This window comes from Furipterus horrens, unplaced genomic scaffold (assembly GCF_987537825.1).
Source record: "Furipterus horrens unplaced genomic scaffold, mFurHor1.1.pri manual_scaffold_4, whole genome shotgun sequence".
NCBI classification, from domain to species: domain Eukaryota; kingdom Metazoa; phylum Chordata; class Mammalia; order Chiroptera; family Furipteridae; genus Furipterus; species Furipterus horrens.
In genome coordinates, this window is record NW_028327174.1 from 26,970,357 (window position 1) to 26,993,782 (window position 23,426).

The 23,426-nt window shown below is 37.2% G+C and overlaps 1 protein-coding gene and 1 pseudogene across 2 annotated transcripts in view; both read right to left on the minus strand.

Annotated features, from left to right (window-relative positions):
• LOC150011432 (glutamate receptor ionotropic, NMDA 2B-like) overlaps window positions 1–23,426 on the minus strand; it is a 243,063-nt gene that overhangs the window by 143,333 nt on the left and 76,304 nt on the right. The window lies entirely within an intron of this gene.
• Window positions 17,556–18,176, minus strand: LOC150011433 (transcription factor BTF3 pseudogene; annotated as a pseudogene).

Sequence of the window (23,426 nt, forward strand, 5' to 3'; positions counted from 1 at the left end):
CATTCATGCATACATAAGTAGGTAAATTTTAACTAATAACAAAATACTTATTTTTAGGTCTAGTTTACCAAGGTGTAATTTACATACACCAATATTTGCCCCTTCAACTATACAGTTCTATAAGTTTTTACAAATGTATACAGTATGTAACCATCACTATCAAGACATTGAATGTTTCCATCACCCTACAAGTTCAAGTTCCCTGTACTCTTTTGTAATCAATCCCTTCCCCATAGAATAGAGCCAAAAAACTGATTTAAGTGTCAACTAAATGAAGATGAAGTCTCTAAATTGAAAGTACAAAAACACATATTTAAGATCTTCCTATCTACCTGGGTGTGGTTAGAAAATCCCCGAACTAACTTTTTCTCCCCATAAATGTGAGAGTTCTCACTCTTCTTCCTTCAATGTCCACACGCTCTCCGCATAGATTCCCTTCTGCTGTGGTGGGGACCTGTGTCACTGCCCCTTGCCTGTGGCCTGCCTCCTGAGCCCGACTTCACTCATCAGTCCTGCCAGCTACAGGGTTTGAGAGGTACTGATAGCAAAGTCTAAAGGGAGACCTAACTAGGCTTTTCTATATGTTGGCTTAGAAATCTACCAGCCTTCCTAAAAGGTGATATTCTTAAGTTTTAAACAAGAGTCTCAGAAACTTACTTTTGGAATACAATTTGTTCGTAAGATAGACTATTCACACACAGAGGGGAAGAAAGAAGGACAAGGTATATAGTTTATGAGAGAACTCATATCTACTGCAGTGTTTCTCCAAATATGATCTGCAGGCAATTTGCCTGAGAAACACCTGATCACTTGGCAAAATCTGCAGATACCCAGGCCTGACCCCAGGTCAAGTGATGCAGAGTCTCTAGAGATAAAGTCTAGGAATCCGCATTTTTCAAAAATGCCCAAGTGGTACTGTTGTGCCCCAAAGACAGAGAAGCCTTGATTGAAGGAGTGCAGAAAAGCCAGTTGTTCCCCAGCCCAATCCACCTGTGCACACAAGTTTCAGTGTTTTCCAAACTATGGTCACAGCTAGCATATTTTAAGGGAATGAAATAAAATAGGCAAGTTCAACTAATGCACAACTCCTCTTTTTACAATGTTTAATTTTATTAGGTTTTAAATTCAACTTTTAAATTACTAATGAATAACAAAATTGGTTTAATTTATATATTCTTCCCTAAGAGCTAAAGACTTCTATTTTAACAAAGCCTAATGAACTATATGTTCTGACCAAAACAATAAGTTGTGACTTAACAGCACTAAATTTTTATATCTCTACTTCCCACAAATGGTAGTTTTTATTTTTATTTTTTCTATATAGAGCTCTTCAAAATCAGTTCATCTCATCCATTCATCTCCTGGCTTTGGAAAGCCACAGAGAAATTCATATAGAAGCTGCCTCGGAAGAAGCACACAATGCATTACCTGTCCCCGCAGCACACCTCACCCCACTCACTCTGCTCACTGAACCAGGGCTGGGTCCCTAACCAATTAGGAAAACTGGAATTTGAATGCAGAGAAACTAAGTAAGTTATCTGTGGGCAATGGACTGGCGAGGTTGCATAGATTGGCAGGCGTAAGGCTGTCGTTTGGGGTGAGTGATTTTGAGCTGAGGGGTGCTGATGAGCAAGCAGGAAGGGCCAGGTAGCAAAAAGAAACAGAAGATTGGCAAAGACAGAGAGGCAGAGACAAGATGCCAGAGTTTCAACAAACAGTGGAGGAAGCAGACAAGGTGTGTACTTACTGCCTTGGTTCTTAGAGGCCGTCCAGTACTATCCCTCAACCCCACCCAGGTTCCTCTTGAGGCCCACACTTCTTGCCGTATTATAAACCCTCTCCCACCCAAGCCAGCTTCAGTCTTTCTCAACCAAATAATTTAGGGCATGACAGTACCATAACAGAGGTACAGAGAAGAAATCCTCACTCCTTAACACCTATATAGTAGTTACTGTGCAACACACATGCTCCAAGTGCTTATATGTAGTAATTCACTTAACTTTTACCCAACCTGATGAGGTAGATGCTATTATTAACCCCATTTAATAGATGAATAAACTTTGATACAGAAAAGTTAAGTTACTGACCCAAGATTACACTGTCTCTAAATGGAGGAGCTGGGATACAAACCTAGGCAGATAACTAGCATTTATGCTCTTAATCACAACTCTATACAGCTACTCAAATGCCAGTATAGGAAAGCAAATTAGATTTCAAGTTGGAAAGTTATTACAAAAATAAGCTGAAATGCTTTTGAAAAAAACTTTGAATGATACAGAAGAAACAAAAACACGAATAGAAAACACATTTAATAGATTTAAGTGTCACTTTTTAAAAACTTTTTTTAAAACAGGTAACATTGCCCTGGCTGGGCGGCTCAGTTGGTTGGAGCATCATTTGGTACACCAAAAGGCTGTGGGTTCAATTTCCGGTCAGGGCACATACCTAGTTGCAGTTTTGATCCCCAGCTGAGGCATGCATGGGAGGCAACTGATGGATGCTTCTCTCTCACATCAAGGTTGCTCTTCCTTTCTCTTTCTTTTTTGTCTCTCTATCTCCCACCTTACTTTCTTGTCTTTCTAGAAGCAATGAAAAAATGTCCTCGGGTGAGGCTAAAATTTTTTTTTAAAGATAGCATGAATGAAAGCAGAAAAATTAAATTAAAAATCAAACTCCTAAAAGAATAATTGAATTCTTAGTCAATGTGACCTGCTTTCAGAACACTTTGGGGATTTATTTCAGTCTTAATTACACTTACCCACTCATCTAGGACAAGTAATAATTATGCAAAGTGAGTAATGAAGACTGGGAGTTAGTAGATCTCATGTATTTTATCTCATTGGAGCAAAGCTGAAAAGGGGAGAAGGCCAATAAATGCTTCTCTGGACCAATTGCTCTTAGGCACTTACTTCTGAAGCCTGCTTTGTGGTTGGGAATCATATAGCACCTTCTTCTGAAATGTGAAGGAAATCATGTCATGTCCTCAAATGTATGGTGACAATGTCCCTCTGAGTTTCTGTGGGCTTAGCCTCAGACTGATAAAGTTCAGTCCACCTTCATTCACTTTTACAAGGCTGTTGACTCTGCCATCCCAATTCCAAGTCAGTTGAGCAAACAATAAAACAAGCTGAATTGACACTGGAAATAGAAGGCAAAGACATGAGAGGGGAGGAGGGATTACGTGAATGAGTATGAAAAAAAGACAAAGAAACTGTTGTGTTTAATCCAAAATGAATCTATATAACATCTCTAGCAAAAAAAAAGTACATAAAAAAACCATTGATATTCGAGTCTGCTAAAGAAATTTTAGGTAAGCACAGTGTAATCACCCAACTTAAAATTTAATGCCTCATCTTCCAACTGCTTTAAAACCTGTATCTAATGAATTTTCACAAAACCTCTGTAAAGTAAGCATGTATTAAATACCCATTTTATAAGTGGACAAACCAAGAGCAAGAGGTTAGGTGACTTAACTAAACATGAAGAGAGAGGCTGGAATGTGAAATCGGAAGGTGAAGAGCAGTAAAGTATTTCTCTTACCCGAGACCATGTAGAACCCGTATTTTTCCAAATGGCTTGTGTTCTCAACCTCTCGGGGCTTATGGAATGGCACCAAGGATGGATCTGGGCACTAGTAAAATGCACATACACCTAGCTTTCATTCCAATGACAATAAAAAAAAGTGCATTTCTCACAGTATGAGCCTGGGAAGCTAAAATACCCAGTAATAACAGGCACAGAGATATACAATCAAGGAAACAAAGCTCATTATCACTCACTGTCATTCCTCAGCCTTGTTGGTCAGCAGACTTCATGTTTTCTAAGCTTCTAAGCAAAGCCTGATTAAGGCAACAGTTTGGGACTCTCCACTTCATGGGGACTGAATAATCCTCCTATGCTAACTCTGTCATAAAGTAACATTTACAGAGCAAACACGAGAGTGTTTTGTGTTTTATCTAGAGTGTAGGAGGTCTGTCCAAAAAAAGTCCAGCCATTGTTAATATAATGGTTTGCATGACATGGATGTTACCTGGCAGCCAAGGAGAGTAGATTGGAATTCGCATGTGTGAACAATGACTTCACTGCACTAATCTGTGGGGATGGTAGATGCCGTTGAGTGAGCATGTGCACTATGTGGCTGTCACATTCAAAATGACTGAGTGAGTAGAGCAACAGATCTGCACCAAACTTTGAGTTAAGCTTGAACATTCCTCTACAGAAACTATCTGGATGATTTGGAAGGCTTTTGAGGACAATGCAATGAGTGTAGCACAAATACAAGTGTAGCACAAACACTTCAAAGATGGTCAAGAATCTATTGAAAGTGATCTACATTCTGGAAGGACTGCAATAAGCAGAACATCTGAGAATGTTGAACGTGTATGAGCCACACTCAACAATGATCAGTGACTGACAATGTGAGAACGAGAAGCTGATGTGGGGATTCCAAAAACTACTGCATTTGAGATTTTGGCACAGGATCTTGGTGTGAAACGTGTCGTGGCATAATTCATTCTGTGGCTTCTGCTTTCAGAGCAGAAGGAACATCATGCTGCAGTTGGGAGAACTGTGTGAGGCCCCAAGGCGCCTACTTTGAAGGGGACTGAGGTGTCATTGTCCAATGTACAATGTTTTTGCATCTTGTACCTTTTTTAATAAAAGTCTCTATTTTTCATAGTATATGGTTGAATACCTTTTGGACAGATCCCTATGTTTATTGAGAGGGGGCGCTGTCGGAGGGCTTGTAGATATTACAGGAGTATGTTTCCCCCACATCACTTCTTGGGCACCATGCAGACTTCCCAATATGGGAGAGAAGCAGTACCCTGGGCACCATGGTCTCTGAAGTGGCAAACTCCATGGGTCCAGGACCCATCCGAGCAGGCTATCTCTCGGGGTGAGGACACTCAGGGGCAGTGGCTTTCCCAATCTTGCACTCCAGCAGAGCCAATCTCTGCTCCCTATCAATATTGCTGATATGCAGCCACTTTTAGCTGATTGACATCTTTCATCTTCTGAAATGTGATTTTTAAACATGTTATGTATTTCATTTGTGCAATGCCCCAAAGACTGAATTGGAACACAATTGCAGCAGATTACACTATTTATTTTACATACTTGAAGATAGAGCCCCTTGAACTCGATATGCAAATACATATGAATAATATGCAAATCAGTGTTTTCTGCCAAGACTCTGGCATTTTTCTTTTAATGGGACTGTGATTCCTATTCAAGAAGAAAGAGCATCTTCCTTGCAATCCCCTGCGTCAATGCTCTCCCCTTTCTCTTTTTAAAATCCTGACCAGCTTGCAACTTCACTAAGCTTCAAAGCCCTAAGAAAATTACAGGCTCCACCAAATTACATTTAAACCTATAATGGTCATTCCAAAACATTATTTATTGCCTTTCAACAGGTGAGCTACAAATGTAATGAGGGTTACACTATTTCACTGTCAGCTTGGAATTTTATCCTTAACCTCATGGAATCTGATAGTCTCCTTAGTAGTCCTAAATTTAAATGTCATGCTGCCATACAACCTTTCTAAAGAAAAAAAATGCAGTTTACAAAGCTTTTTAATGGAAAATTTACAATGATTCTGGTAAAAGGTATCAGACTGGCTCCTGGAGAACTGAATCCTCTATTTAGCCTCAGAATAATAAATTGCATGCATCTTACATGTGTTGTCAGAGCCACCACCACTATCACCATAACCATCAAAGCTACAAGAAAAGACGTGCTTGGACCCAAGACAAACTACTGAAGAAACTAATCAAATCCAACAATTATTGGCCTAACATATATAAGGCACTCTTTTAAGTTATCAAAAATATAAATATGAGATAAGCTTTGTCCTTTAGAAGTATACAATCTAATAAAAATGATAATAATAATAACTGATGTTCACTTAGCACTTACTTTGCACCAGGTACCATGCTCAGTACTCAACATGGGCACATCACTGGTTCCTCATGACAGTCATACTTGTCCAAGATCTTACAGTTAAAATAATAGAGGCCAGATTCAAACACCAAGAAACCATCCTAGTGACTCATGTATAAATAATTCTAAAATGAAATGAATTGATATTTCCTAAGCTAAACACAACTGTCCCAAAAAACCAAGGTGAGATCCTTAAACTAACTCTCAGAAAAGGTTTTCATTCAGGGCTATAATAACACAGGGGAAGAAAGGAATCAGAAGTTCCATCCCCCAATGGCCCAGTTCTAATTTGTATTTTATGCTTATAGGTCAAATTCAATAAAATATGCCCATGGTTTTCTAGTCCTAATCTCTTTTTAAAGAATATTATTTTTAAAAGCTATTTCAAATTCTCATAATGAAGTATCACATGGGCTAGAGCATCCCTCCTATGTTGGGAATAAAATGAATGAAACTCTCTAAGTGATCCAGGGAGCTGGTGAGGGCCCAGGATGCCCAGGCACTGTGAGCCAAAAGAGCACCCTGGCAAGAATGCAGCCATGCCTCCTGTTCTCTCTACTCTCCAACCACTTGTGCATTCCTCTTGGTTCTGGAGATGTGGTAAATGCAAGGCAGAGACCACCACCTTGGACAAAGACACTTCTCTTGGTTAAATGCAGAACACTCTTGTGGTACATGAACATATGATGGGGCACCAGAGCTTCCAACAAGAGTCCCAAGGGCTAGCTGTGGCCATGTTAATCACATAGTTCTCTTGAAGGCTCTACAGGAGTGAAAGTTATCTAGAGAATGAATCCTAAAACTTGATCCAAACTGATTTACCTGACATCCTGAAAGTGCATTCTCTTTCATGGAACTGGTAATTCAAAGTTCAGAGCAACAGTCATCAGGGATAAATCAGTTGAGCTGTGACCTGACCAAAAACATCTCACCCCCATCCCTTAGGAATCATTCAGTTGGTTCTGGGCTTTGTTCAATATTCAAATGACCTGATCAACGTTGATTAATAACTAGCACTTAGCCCGTATCTAAGTGCTTCTATACAAATAAATTTGATTAAATTATTTCAAACAACTTTTGAATTACATAGGAGCAGCCGTATTTTAAAAAAAGCAAGCACACTCTATTTCACCACTGTTATCAATAAAATATTCATGGGGCCTGTACATACACTGATTTCTAATCATATGGCCAACCACCAAAGAAATGTGTGTTCTGTTTTCCTAGGCTGGTGAAGAGTGATGCAGAAAACAGATGGCAGGGAATGGAGAGTGGGAGCAGCAAACATTAAAAATTATATTTCCAAAACAGTTTTTAGTAACACAGGAAAATACTTAACTTGTGACGTTAATGAAAAAATCAACATGAATTCCAAATCAAATAATCCATAGAAATAAAGGAAGAAATATACCAAATTATTAAATGAAAAAATTCATTAAATTATTTATTTAATCAGTATTAACTAATGTCAAATTGCAAAAACTTAAGAAGGCTTCAGACTCCACTCATGAGCTACCTGAAAATCTGTGAAATGATATGGAGAAGCACATCTCACTTTATTTAATAAACATGTACCTGAAAGGCTACACATAAAACTCAATTCTATAAGCTTATTCCACAAATATTTGAAAGGCATTTACTCAGAAGCACATCATGACAGCTTGCCATTTAAAACTATAATTTTGAGAAACTAATGACCAATGGAAAAAAAATCAACCAAAACAAACAAAAAAGCAAGTAAATGTGATATTTTTAAAGGAAGAAAGACGTTTGCATTCATCCGATTTGTATACTGATAACACAAAGTTATGTTCACAATAAAAACCTTAAAATATATTGCAGATTTGAGCAGGAATTTCACAAAAGAGAAACTACAGATGATTAACAAACATGAAAGATTGTTCAATATCACCACTAATTACAAAAAATAAAAATTAACACTGCAGTGCAGTACAATTTTTACCTATCAAATCATAAAGAATTTTTATTTAGTATTAGAGAGGAATAGCCAAGGAAATGGTAGAAAAAGGCACTCTCACATATTGCTATACGGAGTGTAAAGTGATTAAAAAAAAACATTTTGGGAAAGCCGTTTGGCATTATAGATCAAGAGCTTTAAAAATGTTCATATCTTTGACCCTGTAATTCAATTTCTGGGAATCTATCTTAAAGAAATAATGTAAAATACAGACAGAAAAGCTTTATACACCAAAATGTTCACTGCAGAATCATTTATAATAGTGAAAAATTGGAAGTAATTAAATGGCGGACAATAAGAAGGTGGTTAAGTAAATTATGCTATAGCTAGCTGTATGGCAGAATGCTAAATAACCTAAAAAAGTATGTTTACCAATAATTTTAATAACATTAAAATACTCTTATGCTGTGATGTTCAATGAAAAAGCAGCACAAAGAATAGTATTGTTTCATCTATATAAAAATGCAGAAAAAAATTATGAAAGGAAATATACCAAATTGTTAACAGCAACTGCTTTGTTAGAATTTGAGTGATTTTTTTTCTTGCTTCAGCCAACTTTTCCATTTTTTTCCCAAACATTCCACAATGAGCATATGTTACTTTTAATGATCAGAAAAAATCATTGGTTATATATTACATATATTTCAAGTATTTATACCTGTAATTTAATAGAAAAAGATAAAGGAAAAAAGGAAATTGAACTAAAGCAGAGAAACAGATTAATGGAGTATTAGCTTCTTCCTATCCTCTTTTAGGTATTGCCACTAAATTTTTTAAGGCCATCTCGTGATTTAGCAATTGCAAGCATATGAAATATTTACCCCATTAGCTGAATAAAATTAAGTTAAGGGCATAAATCTGTCTAGAGTCACATATTTCCTACTTCTAAATCACATAATGAATCATTTTGGAAAGAATCATTTCTGTAAAGTATGTCATGATCTAATTCTGAGTTACCGAGTTTATTTAAAGTGCTGCACCCTCGTTTGTGTGCATATAAAGGCATGTGTATTTTGTATAAGTATTATGAATGTGTGTACATCACGTAGACACATACTAAAGAATATAAGAGAAACTAAGAGTCACTTGGGTTTAGTTCAGTCATCTCTCTTGCTATATGAAGAAACTGAGACCCAAAGAAATTATAAGGCTAAAAAATTTGTGCAGGGTCATTTGGCCAGACAGTAGCAAAGCCAGTGTGGCCATACTACCTGATTGGAGGTTTTCTACTAATTTATATTGCCAAGTTTATACCACAGTGCTATGACTGTAGGAAACTGAAAAGTTAAAATAAAGTTGCAGTAACACTCAACTCTTACCCTATTTAGGAAATGAGCACTTCAACTTTAACCATTCTGCAAAATGAAGGGACTTCAAAAGCTGTTGGAAGTGTGTAGCTGAGCTCTTAGATTTGTGTTTAATGGTTCTGAGTGGTCACTAATCATTCAATTAGCAGAATAAACTGAAAGTAGAGGCTAAAGCCTTTCCAAATTTGAAAGGTCAAAAATTATGTAAGTTCTTGAGAAATGAAAAGTGGGTTAATAATGTAAACTGAACTCTGAAGATAATAAATATTTTACTATCTCTGCTTTGTGATTCTTGGTGGCTGTGATTAGCATGTGTAATGTTTCAAGGTGACTAGATAACAAGAAAAGCTTGTTATCTGAGGGCTTCAGAAAAAATGTAGATCCTTAGATCTTTATTGACCCTGGCTGGTTTGGCTCAGTGGATTGAGCGTCGGCCTGCGAGCTAAGTGTCGCTGGTTCAATCTTCCAGTCAGGGCACATCAGAGAAGGAAAACTCTGACTCCAAAAAACCTCCGCTGCCTTGCGGCATACCTCTTCAGGGGAAAGGCTAAGGGAGTAAACCCCGACAGAAAATCCGGAGCCGGAGTCCCTAAGGCGGTTTGACGTTTAGTCAACACCGGCAACTCCTGCGGCGCACCTGAAACCAAGCTGTATTGACTCCGTCTTTCCCTTGGACCCTTCAGCTGCGAAGAGAGGGGGGGTCTGATGCATGGGCAACAGCAGACCCTCCATATCACCCTGCCCAGGCTCTGTAGCTTCAGCTTCACTGGAGAGGACACTCCAGCGTCATCGCAAGATGTCGATTCAACACGGGAGGAGACAGATACCGTGTCACTCCCGAGTCGGACTGCACAGCCATTCTCGGCGGTGCAGATAGACTCTTAAGAAGCTACACCATCGTCTCTCGAGACGGACGGCTGCCGACGACGACGAGATCTTTATATGCTCTGTCAGTTCCTCTAACTTTGGGTTGTAAGGGGGTGTCTTTTGGCTTAAGATCCTTGTGCCTATTAAGCAGGTATTACTGTATGTAGCAGAGGTTGACTAAATCATGACTTTGGCAAGACACCCAAACTCCCTTTGTATCCAATGGGCTTTTATTAAATATATGTTTATGCATATTATGGCATGTACTTTATATTTCATCTATACTATTTAGGCAAATTTCATATGCCAGTATTTACTACATATAGAAACTCAATATTAATACCATCGGCAGCCGTCCGTCTCAAGAGACGATGATGTAGCTTCTTAAGAGTCTATCTGCACCGCCGAGAATGGCTGTGCAGTCCGACTCGGGAGTGACACGGTATCTGTCTCCTCCCGTGTTGAATCGACATCTTGTGATGACGCTGGAGTGTCCTCTCCAGTGAAGCTGATGCTACAGAGCCTGGGCAGGGTGATATGGAGGGTCTGCTGTTGCCCATGCATCAGACCCCCCCTCTCTTCGCAGCTGAAGGGTCCAAGGGAAAGACGGAGTCAATACAGCTTGGCTTCAGGTGCGCCGCAGGAGTTGCCGGTGTTGACTACAATGTCAAACCGCCTTAGGGACTCCGGCTCCGGATTTTCTGTCGGGGTTTACTCCCTTAGCCTTTCCCCTGAAGAAGTATGCCGCAAGGCAGCGGAGGTTTTTTTTTTTGGAGTTAGAGTTTTCCTTCTCTGATGTGCCCTGACTGGAAGATCGAACCAGCGACGCTTAGCTCGCAGGCCGACGCTCAATCCACTGAGCCAAACCAGCCAGGGCACATCAATATTAATAACACAATAGAAAATAATGTACGCAAACAGAGGATCATAGTGGGATTTCAGAGGAGATGAGAAGTGTGTAACAGAGGGCTCTACCAATGCAAAGGCTCCTTTAACTGGCAATAAACTCCGAGCTGAGAACAGCAGGACCATGCCAAGGGAAATGAGTAATAGTGAGGAACACTGGGAGAGCAGTACACAGCTGATGAAGTATGGTGCAGGATGAGCTTGGCTATGACAAGTCCATGGAGGACTGTAACTAAAGATCAAGTCAGACATTTGGAATAGAATCCAAAAGGGGACAGGTATCCACTCAGAAAAGCCAAGAAATAGAGTCAGTCCTTCAGACGGTCTGCAATATCTCCACTGTCAATCGAGGACATGCAAAGAATCCAGAGGTATGAAAACAGGGATGATTTAAGAGAGCTATCATTCCAGCCATAGTGGTGTGTGTAAAATTTGAAACACAAATCCAAAATGAATGTAACGTATAACTACATGGCAATGATGTCCATATGTCACACCATGGTGATCTCATGGCTCTATGGACAGTGAAGTCCTTGAAAAAGAAAAGTCCAGAATATAAAATGTTTGGGGGAGCTGTTACTGCTTCATGGGCAAGGTGAGTTATATACTACATATTTCACTCTCTAGCAAGAACTATGAACAGACTAGCTGAGTAACCTTGAGTAAGTTGTTTAAACTTTCTGAGCCAAAGTTTTCTCATCTCTTAAGTGGAGATAATAATACCTACCTTATAAAACTTGTGTGAGATTTAAATGAGATAATGATACAAACTACCCCTCAAAATGCCTGGCATATCTGCCTCCATAACAGATACTATTTATGTTAATGATTATGATAATTAGGGTGTTATTTAAAATATTACAAACATTTAAATTTCTCCTTTCCTTCATTCATTTCAATTGTCTTAAAAATAGGCATTATTTCTCTGACTTTCCTCCTCCCCCAAAGTCTCTGAGAAACAAACAAGAACTAGGGAAAAGCCTGATGTGTTGAAAAATGTTTCACCACCAGACCATATTTCCTCAGAGCTTCTCACATAAGCCTCACTCACGCCTCTCTCATACAGGGCAATCACAGCCTCAGAACAGCTGGAGATTTGCTGCAGAAATTATTAGAAGACTCCCTACCCCTAAACCCAGTGTCCTGGCAAAGCCAAAAGTTACAAATGAGCAAGTTCAGAGGAAAGAAACACCATTGTATAATGAAGAGTACAGTTAAAAGACCCCCATATCTTGAATATTTGACAAGAGTACAAGTTAAAATATTAATCTCCTTATCTATCATTTCCCAAGAAAGGTCTCCTGAAGCCTTCAGCATTCTAATTCTGTGTGCAGTCTATAGGATTCATAGGCTCACCCATTAAGTCAGGAGCCCTTATACCTTTGCAAGTAACTAGTTATAAGATAATACACAAGGCATTAATCTCTCTGGGCCTTGGACTACCCCTCTAGAAAACAAGAATGTAGTATTGGGTAATCTTACAGGACCAAGATAGATAGGTAGATACAAAGATAGATAGATACTTAGATTTATGATTGATAGATGACAGATATATAATAACAGCACATATTTATGGGGAAAATCACTATAATTGAGTATGGCTTAATTACTTAGTTTTACTGGGGAATTAGTCCTGGGCCCAGATTATTTTACTAATTTGGTCCTTATTGGAAATGAAAATATCACATGCTAAAACTTATAGGAAACAGTAAAAGCAGTACTAAGAGAGAAGTTTATTGTTTAAACACTTAAATTAAAAAGGAAGAAAGACATCAAATAAACCCAGCATTACATCTCCAAAAACTAGAAAAAAAAGAACAAACTAAACCCAAAGTCAGCAAACAAAAGAAAATAACAAAAACTGGAGCAGAAATTAATTAAATAGATATTTTAAAAATAGAAAAAATTCAATAAAACTAAGAGTTAGTTTTTTGAAGGTATCAATAAATTGAGAAACCCTTAGCTAGACTAAGAAAAAATAGAGAAGGCTGAAATAACAAAAATCAAATGAAAGAGAAGACATTATAACCGATGTCACAGAATTAAACATGATCTTTAAAGACTATTATGAATAATTATACACTAACAAATTGGATAATCTAGAAGAAATGGATAAATTCCTAGTAGCGTTCAACTTACCAAGACTGAATCATAAAGAAATAAAAAATATGAACAGACCTATAATTAATAATGAGACTGAATCAGTAGTGAAAACCTCTGAACAAATAAAAACCATATGGCTTCAGTGGGGAATTCTACCAAACATTTAAAGAAGAGTTAATATCAATCTTTCTCAAACTTTTCCAAAAAACTGTATAGAGAACACTTCCAAACTAATTTTATGAAGCCAGCATTACCCCTACACCAAGACCAGACAAAGCTACTGAGGAAAAGAAAACTACACACCAATATCCCTGATGAATATTGATGTAAATATTTTAAACAAAATACTAGCAAATTGAATTAGCACATTTAAAGGATTATACACTCTGGCAAGCTGGCATGTTGGTTGGGTCATTGACTAGATGCACCTGGGTTATGGGTTCAGTCCCTGGTTCCCAGTTGGGGCACATGCAGGGAGCAACCAATGAATGCATGAGCAGGTGGACATGGTTTTTTCTCTATTTCTCCATTTCCCTTCCTCTCTCTCTCCAAAATTAATTTTTTTTTAAAAACTATTATACACCACGACCAAGTGAGATTTATATCTGTAATTCCAGGATGACTGAACATGCAAAAATCAATAAATATAAGTCAAAACATTAACAGAATGAAGGGCAAAAGACATATGATCATCTCAGTTGATGCAGAAAAGCATTTGACAAAATTCAACACTCTTTCATGATAAAAAAACTTAACAAACTATAGAGATAGAAAGTACTTCAACATAATAAAGACCATATATGGAAAGCTCACAGTTAACATTATACTCAGTGATAAAAAAAACAGAAAATTTTTCCTCTAAGATAAAGAATAATGCAAGGATGCCTACTACTACTACTTCTATTGAATATAGTACTGGAAGTTCTAGCCAGAGCAATTAAGCAAGAAAAATAAATAAAAGGCATCTAAATCAGGGAAAAACAGATGCAAAATTATCTGTTCACAGATAACACGATGTTATAAATAGAAAACCCTAAAGATTCTACGGAAACACTGTAACAACTAATAAGCAAATTCAGCAAAGTTGCAGGTTACAAAATCAACACACAAAAAGCAGTCGTGTTTCCATATACTAACAATGAATAATCTGAAAAGGAAGTAAGATAACAATCTCATTTATAATAGCATCAAAAAGATTAAAATACTACCGTGTGGTCAGGGAGCTCAGTTGGTTAGAGTAGCATCCTAATATGCCAAGGTTGCAGCTTTGATCTTTCTGGTTGGGGCACACACAAGAAGCAACCAATGAATGCATAATAAGTGGAAAAACAAATTTCTCTCTCTCTCATAAATAAAAATATTAAAATACTTAGTAATAAACAACCAAGGAGGCAAAAAAAAAAAAAAAAAAAAAAAAACTAATACACTGAAAACTACAAAATATTACTGAAAAAAATTAAAGAAAAAAACAAGTAAATGGAAAGACATCCATGTTCATGGGTTGGGAGATTTAATATTGTTAAAATTTCCATACTATTCAAAGCAATCCACAGATTCAATGCAATCCCTATCAAAATCCCAATGGCGTTGTCTGTTTGTATGTTTTTGCAGAAATAAGAAAACCATCCTAAAATTCACATGGAATCTCAAAGGACTCTGAATAGCCAAAAGAATTCTGGGGGGGCGGGGGGGGGAGAGAGCTCAAGGCCTCATAATTCCTCATTTTGAAACACATTACATAACTGCAGTAATCAAATCAGTATGGTACTGTCATGAAGAAAGACATATAGATCAATGAAACAGAATAGAGAACCTAGATATAAATCCTCATATAGATGCCAAGTGATATCTGACAAGGGTACCAACACTATACAATGGAGAAAGGACAGTCTCTTCGACAAATGCTCTTGGAAAAACTAAGTATACACATGGAAAAGAAAGAAGTTGTACCCTTACCTTACAGCATGTACAAAAATTAACTCAAAATATGCTGCATTTTGATTGAGATTAAATTCAAATCTTAAATAACTCTGGGGTGAGTTAATGTATATAAAATCCAGAGTCTCCAATATGTGAATATAGGATACCTCCCTCTGTTTAAGTTTATAATGATTCATATTATTTTGTATGGTCTTAACAGATTAATTTTTGTTAGATGTATTCCTAGGTCATACTTTTGATGGCATTGTAAGTGACATATTTTAAAATTTCATTTGTAATTATTGCTGGTTTAAGAATATAATTTGTATATTTTATTGAACTAAAATGTTAAATTCTCTAATTAGTTTTAGTGCATATATTAATATTACTTTTATTTCTGCATATGCAGCCATATCTGAAAAAATCATAATTTTGTTTCTTCCTTCCTATTTTTTTGTTGTTTTATTCTTGCTATACTGCACAAGCTAAAGACTACCAACAGAGTGCTGAATAAACTGGCAGTGTGGTGCACCTTTGTCTTGTTCTTGATCTTAAAGATAATGCATTCCATGTTTCACAATTAATTATTATGTATGTCATAGGTTTATTTAGATATATATATCAAAATAGAAATGAACTCATCTATATCTGGTTTATGGTTTATCATCATCATGGATGTTGAATATTTTCAAAACGTTTTAGTACATATATTTAAATACTATAAATTTCTCCCTTAAACTGCTAATATTGTGAATTAAACTAATTGATGTTATAATATTAAACCAATATTGCTTTCCTTGGAAAATGCATGGTCATGATATAGAAGTGATAACAAAGATTGTTGGATTTGACTATTATATATAATAACATATATAATATATAACAATATATAGTTTTCTATTGTATATAAATAAAACGTATGTATGTCTATGTTTCAATTTGGCATTTCTGTCATGAGTGCAACAGGCCTGTAATTTGCTTCTTATAGTACCCTTGCTGAGTTTGGCTACTGAGATTACATAAGCCTCATCTAAAACACACAGACACACACACAAACACACACACACACACACACACAAACTAGGGGTTGCCGTCTCTTTTTATATTCTCTAGAAGTTATATGAGTGAAATTTTTCTTCCTTTAATAGTTGACAAAACTGCCAATGAAGCCATCTAAGCCTGGCATTTCTTTAAAAAAATTTTTAACTACCAATTAAATGTATTAAAGGTTATCATAATCTTTAGGTTTTCTACTTATTTGTGAATCAGTATTGGTAAATTATATCTTCCAGTAATCTTTCTATTTCAAGTAAATTTCATATTCACCAGCACAGTTCTTATAATAGCTACTTATTTTTACATGGCATTTATAGAGTTATCCTCTTTATTAATCCTTACATTAATTAAAAGTGCCTTTTATCAGTTTTCATGGCCAGCCTTGCCCAATGTTTTTAAGTGTGTAAATTATTTTTCAAAAAAACTTTAGACTTTATGAATATTTTATGTTAAATATTTATCATCAATTTCTTTTATTTATACTCTTATCTTATTTCCTTCCTTCCTTCTACAGTCTTCTAGATTATTTTCCTTTATCTAACTTTATAAAATACATGTGTAGCTTATTAATTTTGAGTCTTTTTCTTTTTAAATATAAGCTGTAAAGACTATAAGTTTTCTCCTAAAAAATGTTTTAGCTGCATCTCACATATATTGGTATGTAGCATTTTTGTTGTTGTTCAATTCAAAATAGTTTGTAAACTTCTATGATGATTTCTCCTTTTACGCAAGTTATTTACCTAAAATATATGAGATCTTCTAGTTTTCCTTTTGTTATTGATTTCTAGCTAACTACACCGTGATCAAAGACAATAAGGTCTTTTTGACTTTGATTTCAGTTCTTTGAAATTCATTGAGATGTAACTTAAGTTCTAGTAAATTATCAGTTTTCTAAATGTTCCACATATGCTTGGGAAAAAAATGTATTCTGCAGTTTTTTACTGCAGTGTTCTGTGTATATCTGTATGTCAAGTTTTTTAATCATATTAGTCAAACCTTCTATATCCATACTGATTATTTGTTGGCTTGTTCTACCAGTGATTGAGAGTTTTTCTTTAACATCCCATCATAACTGTAAATGTTTCTATGTCTTCTTCTAATAACCATTAAGTTTTATATCATATAATTTGAGGTCATGTTACTAGGTTCTAAAGTCTATTTTGTCTAATATTAATATAGCTATATCAGAATTCTTTTGGCTAATATTGCATGGCTTATATTTTCCAGCTTTGTATATTAGATATGTCACTTATTAATAACATATCATTAGATTTTTAAAATCCAATCTGATGATTATTTATTTAATTAGAGCATTTTTAGTTTCTGTAATTAATGGACTTAAATTTATCATTTTTAAAAAATTAATCTTGATTTCAAACTTTATTCCCAGGCTTCTTCAGCTTAATTTGCTGCAAAGAATGATTTGTGTATAAGCAAAAACTGAAAAGAGTTGTAGTGTCCAAGGGGCTATGGCTTAAAAATATTAGAGATCTAGATTTTATCAGATCCATAAACAAAATTTGAAAAAGCAGTCATATTATAAAATAGCAGCTCCCAGTAACTTCTTCAAGTTTATCTTCTTCAGAAGTTGACTCAATTCAGTTTGCTTCATTCTTGGAAGCCTCATCAAAATTCTCCACAAGATCTGGAACTTCATCATCATCATCCTCTCCTGTAGCAAGTGGTGCTTTTCCAGCCACAGATTGTTTGGGCAGAGCTTCAGCTAGTCTCCTTAAACTGGTCAGACTGTCTTCACCAAGCTAGTTTAAGATGCTGGGCAGCATTTCTGCCAGCTGCTTTGTCTCAGCGTGGCCTGTCATGGTGAACGTGTTTGCTGCCAGAGATGCCTGAACTTTAGGGTTGTTAAAGTGGATCCCTGTTCCTTGGTTTGTGAACATATTTACCTCTTCAATGCCAGAAATGTTGTTTACCCCCAACTTCTTTAAGGAGAACTGAAGTTTTTTATTATCTGCTGTAGCTGTTCTGTGAACCACCTTCTTCTTCCTATGAGCAGTACCTTTCCCACCAATGCGCACTTGTGCCTGCAGTTTGGCGAGTTTCTCTTGGTTCATGATAGTTTCTTTCATCTTGTTGGAGAGAAAACAGGGCCACGCAGGAGACTAGGGTTGGTGCTCAGGGGGGTCTTTGGCAGACCAGCTGAAAATAAGCACGCACACACTAAATTTATCATCTTATTTTGTGGTTTCTATTTGTTCCACCTTTCCTGTGTCCCTGTTTTTCCTCTTTCTTTGACTTCTTTTAAATGATTGAATATTTTTATCATGTTCATTTCCCATCTTCTAATTGTAAGTAACACACTTAGTTTTTATTGTTTCAGCCATTCTCTTAGAAATGAAAACATGTCTACTTATCAAAGTTTAAAATTAATATATTTACTCTCATCTCAGAAGTATAAGAATCTTAAGACACTTTAACCCCATTAACCTCACTACTTAATTTATACATATTATTATATATATCCCCTGGCTGGTTTGGCTCAGTGGATTGAGCGTCGGCCTGCGAGCTAAGCGTCGCTGGTTCGATCTTCCAGTCAGGGCACATCAGAGAAAGAAAACTCTGATTTCAAAAACCTCCGCTGCCTTGTGGCATACCTCTTCAGGGGATAGGCTAAGGGAGTAAACCCCGACAGAAAATCCGGAGCCGGAGTCCCTAAGGCGGTTTGACGTTGTAGTCAACACCGGCAACTCCTGTGGCGCACCTGAAGCCAAGCTGTATTGACTCCGTCTTTCCCTTGGACCCTTCAGCTGCGAAGAGAGGGGGGGTCTGATGCATGGACAACAGCAGACCCTCCATATCACCCTGCCCAGGCTCTGTAGCATCAGCTTCACTGGAGAGGACACTCCAGCGTCATCGTAAGATGTCGATTCAACACGGGAGGAGACAGATACCCTGTCACTCCCGAGTCGGACTGCACAGCCATTCTCGGCGGTGCAGATAGACTCTTAAGAAGCTACACCATCGTCTCTCGAGACGGACGGCTGCCGATTATTATATATTCTTGACCCATTTTTAATTTTATCATTGTTAGTTATTTTTATTGTTGTAAATGGTTAATATTCATTCAGATTCAGTCAAATAGTCATTGCTTGTTCTTCACTCCACTTTGCATCTCAGACCTTTCATCTTGGGCTCATGACTCTTCTACTTATAGTATAACCTTAGGTAGAAACTTTCTTCAAAATAACCATGATACTTCAAACACAGAAGTGCCTTATGCATATTACCCATTTCATCACACAAAATATTTTTTAAAAACACAAAGGCAGGGAATTAACAAAATTAATAACATTTTAATGATTCATCAAAGAAAGTGAGTAAAATTAGATTTTTTTAAAAATTTTCAGTGCATGGTGATGACTAATATAAAAACTACTGGTACAATTGGTACCATTTTCTTGACTTATACTAAGGTATCAGTTTACCTACCATTACTTTTGTATCATCAGTGCAACTGTCAGTATAGTGAAAATGCAAATAATATTTTTGCATTATTATTAGTGTTGACTACTAAATCCATGAGTCTCTGGGAAACCCCAGGGGACTGAAGACTACAGTTTGAAAAGTGTTATTCTAAAACAATGCTTCAATTTTTTTAAGTACACATTTATACACAACACATATAAACGTATGTATGCATGTACATACAAACTTGGATTAGTCTGTATTAAAATCCCAGATCTATCATTTGCCAGCTCTGTGACCCTGAGTGAATTATTTAACTTCTGTGAGCCTGTTTCCTCAATGATGAAACAAGAATAATAACAGTGCCTACTTCATAGGAACATTTAAGAATTAATGTATAGCATTTAGAACAAAGCCTTACAAGGATTAACAATTCACTAAATATTAATTATCATTAACTATTACTTTTTTGCTTAAGTTTTTAAAACTAAACTATAAAGTATGTTTCAGAATAAAATGCTGCAATAGTATCTCAACAATTTTCCCAATTAAGAAGTAGGAACACTTGGCCCGATTTACAATCTTAAATATTCAATAATTTGCCATTATGCAGTGTTCGTTCCCTATTATATTTTAATTCATGTTTTGGTAGTTTTCAACACTATATCAATTTAATTTAAGGATATTACCTGGTTTATGAACAGGTTGAGCAGTTAGTTCCTGGTTGAGCCATCATAAAGATGGTGACAGTTTCTGATACTCATTATGGTTCTACTGGATGACTACCCACTATTAACAGGGTATTGTTAATAGTGATAAATAAAATCCAGTGTATTCATGAGCTGAGTATGTTGTTCCAGAAACACTTACAGCTTTACACAGAGACTGAACAATAACAACGATCTAATGATCTAGACTTAAGGATGAAAACTTACTGGCCAGGTAGCCACCAAATTTGATGTTGGGTTCACAATTGATTGTAGGCTTCAGTGCAGTAGTAATACCTCCACTGAGTGCACAATTCTTTTATTCCCCTCAAATATTTGAAATTGGGGGGTTTGAACTGATGCCTCTCCAACAAAGATGTGCTCATCCTCCTTGTCAACCTCTTTTACTTTCTTCTGCATGTTTACAGCTCTTCTTCACTTCCCGTAAAAAGTTCTGCTACTTTTTGAATTATTTTTTGGCTGAAAAGGGTTGTCAAGTTGTAGAGCTGACTTTCTCTAAATCGTTACCTAAATGCATGTGACTCCAGACAAGTCAGCAAGTTATAGCTCAGTATTCCTTTCTTTTCTCTCGATAATCTGTCTTTTATCAGCTTATTTATAGTCCCAGGCACTTAACTGTGAGCAGATCAGATCCACCTGACCCAGGCCTGAAAAGGAGCTAAAAGAGCGGGAGGAAAACTATACAGCGGGAAGGACTGCAGCTCCGCAGCGAAGCGGGCGGCGGAACCCTGGGAAGATGTTGGTTCTCGCGGAGCTGGCGCTCTGCCTCCTGGGTAGACTCTGGGTCAGCCTCCGGGCATCCGGGCTCCCTTTCTGCTCCCAAACCAGAGGCAGACACAGGCATGCGCACAACGTCGCAGACCCTGTAAGGTCAGAACACCAGCCACAGCCCGGGTCTGGTGTGCACCGCGGGTGCCCGCCTGCTTGCTGGACAGCCTGGGGAGTAATTCTGAAATCCCTAGTTGGTTCTTCTACAAATCTTCTAGGATATGTTTTATACAATCCTCGTTCCTGGAGATATTTTTAAGCTTGCCTTTTACTTCTTTGGTAGTAAGTATGCAGCTGATCTTTGAACAACAGAGTGTTGAACCGCATATGTCGACTTATATGGGGATTTTTTTTCATTAAATACTTATAGTACTGTAAGTGTATTTTCTCTTCCGTATTTTCCTAATAACATATTTTTCTTTTCTCTAGCTTCCTTTAATGTAAGACCACTGTATGTATAATATACAAAATATGTGTTAATCGACTGTTTAAGTTATCAGCAAACTTTCTAACAACAGTAGGCTATTAATAATTAAGTTTTGAGGGTGTCAAAAGTTACAGGTAGATTTTCCACTGCATGGGGGTCAGCACCCCTAATGCTGGTGTTGTTCAAGGGTCAATTGTAGTCATTTTGTAATATACAAGAGGACCACCCCCAAAAAATGGAATTTACTTATTTAAAAATCGTCTTTATTCTTTTTTAAGTGTATTTTATTGATTATATTGTTACAATAGTTCCAATTTTTTACCCTTTACTCCCCTCCACCCAGCACCCCCCTCCGCCAGCAATCCGCCCCCAAGTCCATACCCATGGTTCGTACATACAAGCTCTCCCGCTTCACCCTTTCATATATTCTTCTTTTTTTTTAATAAATAAGTGATTATTTTAACAATAAATATAACAGTCCCTCCCTCTCAGATATTAAGACCCTTTATAATCGTATAAAGGACAATGGGCAAAGGTCTCAAGCTCCTCTAGTCTTACATATTTAAACTCCAGTCACTTTCAAAGTACTCTCCATTTGATGCAATGTACCTATCGAGATGTTTTTTCCACTGCTCAAATCAGTGGTAGAGTTTTTGAACTCTACCATTTTGAAGCCTTTTAGTGCTTCTGCTGTTTTTTGTTTGTTTGTTTGTTTGTTTGTTTGACCTCTTTCACATAGGCAAAACGCTTTCCTTTGAGGACTTTTTTTATCTGAGGGAAACAAAAGAAAAGTCATTTGGGGGGAGATGAGGTGAATAGATAGGAAGGGTGTGGTATGGGAGTCATGCCATTTTTGGTCAAAACCTGCTAAACACTCACAGCAGTGTGGGCAGGTGCATTCGTAAATCATCCATCATGAAATGGGTAAACACATTTAAAGAGTCTTCAAAAATTTTTACTAAAGCCAAACCCAGCCTCTCACAACAACACCAGTGGGTACACTGGTACAGATGGGTTCTTAGAACACTAAACTAGTGAGGGAAGCCTGTACTACAAGGGGCCTGGCCTCCAGAAGGTAATTCTGGTTTTTCTAGGGTCCCTTCTTGTATCTCTGATGGAGATATTGCTCTTCTGTCTCTGTACTCTGTTGTTTCTTCTAGTTCATGCTGGTTTTGTTGTGGGCTGGTTATCTTGACAGTATTGCTCATCTCCCTTGAAAATGGAGGTGGGAGGTAGTTCCTAGTAGTCTAGGCTAAAGGTGTCTTCCTCCGAAGAAGTTCTGCATTTGCTTTTGCCAGGTGCTTAAAGAGTACTTCAAACTGAGAACCACCCCAAACTAAATCCCCTGCTGGAGGGCTCTTGACCATTTATGAAAATATGGATCAAAAGTAATCTGATGCGCTGAGACCCAGGTGTGGTGACAACTTCTCAAGGACAGGTTTTATTTCATTTCCCCACCACAACCCCCTTCTGTGTTGTTTCAAGGCACCTCTCCATAGAGTTCCGTAGGGATATGATGCAGGTTATTTCTGGTTCAGATATTCCAGCTGAATTTGGGAGGGTTTTCCTAGACTCCCCAGATGGGCTGAGTTCCAAACTTTGGCTTCTGCTCTCTCCTGCCAGGCCATCAAAACTACAGCTCCATTTCCAGGATCAGCAAAACCACTAGGTAAATGGATCTCCAAATGCTTTTCCCTCTCTTGAATTTCAGTCTCCTGAATCCTCATTTTCTTATAGAAATTTTATGCTTTTAAAACAACATCCTTTTTATCCAGTATTTTAATTTATTTTTAGTCAGAGGGTTAGGCTGAGTAGCCAGATTACCATATTCCCAGAAATGAAATGGCATTTCTTTGTACTTCTATCACTTGAGGTATTCCATCTTGTATCTGACCTCATAACTACAAACAAGTGCACAGTCACTCCCAGTCTTACCTCCTGACCTCCAGTATCAAAGCTGAGAGGGCACTGCCCACTGAAGGGCAATTATTTACCACTTTTA